The following is a 2,571-nucleotide window of genomic DNA, read 5'->3' as shown; positions in this document are numbered from 1 at the left end:
TTGTATCTTGTGTGTTTTGACAGTTGTACAGTCTGATGAGGAGATGCTGGGAGGCCACACCTGAAAAACGGATCGACTTCAAAGGCCTGATTACTGACTTTCAGCAGATGATTGACTGTCAGTAACTTTGGAAATACGATGGAACGCTTTTTTTTTTGAAAGAGGCAGTCCCAGAGAGTCCCGTTCATCCCAAGAAAAAAAAAAAAGTATAAATGTGCAGTGTAGCACTCTTTAAATATACTCTCTATCTCTCACCTTATGACCTCTGAAACTGCAGAACTTTTGAAATAGCCAAAAAAAGACACCGGTAGAACCACTGAATACTGTCTGGCCACTCTTTGAATATGCAAATATGTAACTGCCAGTCTCGAGTCGCTCATTTTTTTTCTTCAAGTTCAAATACGGACTGGTGCAAAAAGGAAGGTGAATCAGGAATTTTGACTCGCGACACTCTCAGCTTCATATTGTGCCTCAGTTTGACAGCAGCCACCGTGGTGCATGTATGAATAAGCCATTATTGGGTGCATTACAGCATGCGCTGTATGGATTCTGCCCATTGTGAGGTATATGCAACGACAGAGACTGAACCCCCTTGTGAAAAAAAAAAGAGGGAGACGAGGAGAGTGTCAGAATGTAGATTTATTACACGTATGTTCCACAGTTCGAAGCTTTGATAAATGTATGTTGAGTGGATTATGCGCCTTCTCATAAGGCGAGCAATGTTATGCTCTCAAAGACTGTAACTTTGTCAGACTTGGAGCGGACAGCTGTCCTTCTTGGGAAACTCCAAACGTTGCTGGATTACCGGAGAACTTTGAAAGAGCCTGCACCGGTCAAGATGCACTATGCTGTCACATTCTAACGACTGTACTTCCTCTCTGAGCTTCACATTTGCCACGGAAAACTGAAGAGGATGATTCTGACTGAGTTCAGCATGTGGAAGGCTATTTGGCAAGGAGAATATGGGTTTAATGTAAGGCCTAGAATTAGGCACTAGGGGGCAGTAGAGCTTACGAAATATCTAAAAGAAAACAATTCACATGTTGTGCAAATTATATTCCATGCTCCGCTTTCTTTCAGAAACTGAATAAACTGTGTCAGAAGAATACCTTAGTATGTTATCTGTTCCTTTTTTCCTCAAAATGGAATTAAAAGGTGATTAGCAAATTAGCATCTTTCAGTCCGAGGTATTTTGTCATTGTCTAAAAGATGGATGCTGACAGTAAAGAGAAGGATCAGGGTATAAACGATGAAATGAGTTTAGTGTCTTAAAGTGCTTAAAAGCCTTAGCTGTTATTCATATAGCTAAAAGAAGGCTAAATATTCGAAGACGTCCTAATTCCCATCTGATTATCAGATTATGGTTAATCCTCACACATGGTTCCCGTAAAGGCAAAATGATTCATCTCCCATGTTGTGTTTGCGATGAAGGAATTATGGAATTATTAAATGCATGTCGATTCGCTCATATCTACACCTTCGTGGTGGCCACAATGGAGTTGAAAATGGTCAAAGGAAAAAAGCGACAAGAGCCATCATTTTCCTGTCCTTTAATGTGGAATGCAAAACGAATCCCAAACCGATCTTCCTCCAAAAAATAAAATAAAAATAATAATAATTACAACAAAATTGTATCCAACAGGGTAAAATTTACATAAATACACAAAATACATACAGTATTATTTATTTGTATTATTATTATTTTATTTTATTTGTTTGCTGTTAAATACTCAAAAGTATTGAAAACATCTACTGAGGATAAAAAAAGAGGAAAAAAGTTTTTGTTTTTTTCTTGTATTGCAGGAGTATACGCATGCTTTAATTCCACTGTTCCTAAAAATAGCTTATTCACAGTAAAGCAATATCAATAGAGTTTGGATTATAAAATATTGCAAAATCTCAATTCAAGTTGAGGAAAAAAAAAACTAAGAAACTACCTTTTAAACTAAAAACAGGCTGCGATATGTGTAGAAAGCACAATATAGTGTTGATGACCCTTCTATATCAAGAGACACTTCAGTATTGCAAAGCTTTGAGATACAAGCACACATGTACACGTTTAGGATTTTCAGAGGGGTAAAAGTGACCTTGCAATGAGCAGAATTGGAAAAATACATTACAAGCTTGACTTGAAATACAAGGGGAACATCAGCATGTGTTAGCCATCAGCAGAAATGGTAAGAAATACCAGATTCATAAATACAAAATAGGCACAATTTTCCACCCTTCACCTTTCTATAGAAACAAGAACACTTTAAAGAGATCATTTACTTTAGTAACTCAAACCTTGACCTTGATTTGGGGCAGTGGTACGGCTGGAGAACAGGAGACTCATGGGAAGGTGACCAGAAATACATGTGCTTTCTAATCCCCGTGGAGTGTCATTTTGCAACAAATCCCATTTCTGATCATCTTGAAATAAGCAGCACGAGCCAAACTGAACTTGAGCACACAGAACAAGAGGTAAACTAAAAACGCTCACATATAACATTTCATTCTTAAGCATTTCTAGTGTTTCCTGGAAAAAAGGCCTCTGTGTTTATAAATGGTGGTTTTGTGCTAAAAGTGGGA

The sequence above is a fragment of the Carassius gibelio genome, chromosome A6 (genome assembly GCF_023724105.1).
Source record: "Carassius gibelio isolate Cgi1373 ecotype wild population from Czech Republic chromosome A6, carGib1.2-hapl.c, whole genome shotgun sequence".
Lineage (NCBI taxonomy): Eukaryota > Metazoa > Chordata > Actinopteri > Cypriniformes > Cyprinidae > Carassius > Carassius gibelio.
The sequence above is the reverse complement of the archived record's forward strand: the minus strand, read 5'-3'. Positions refer to the sequence as shown.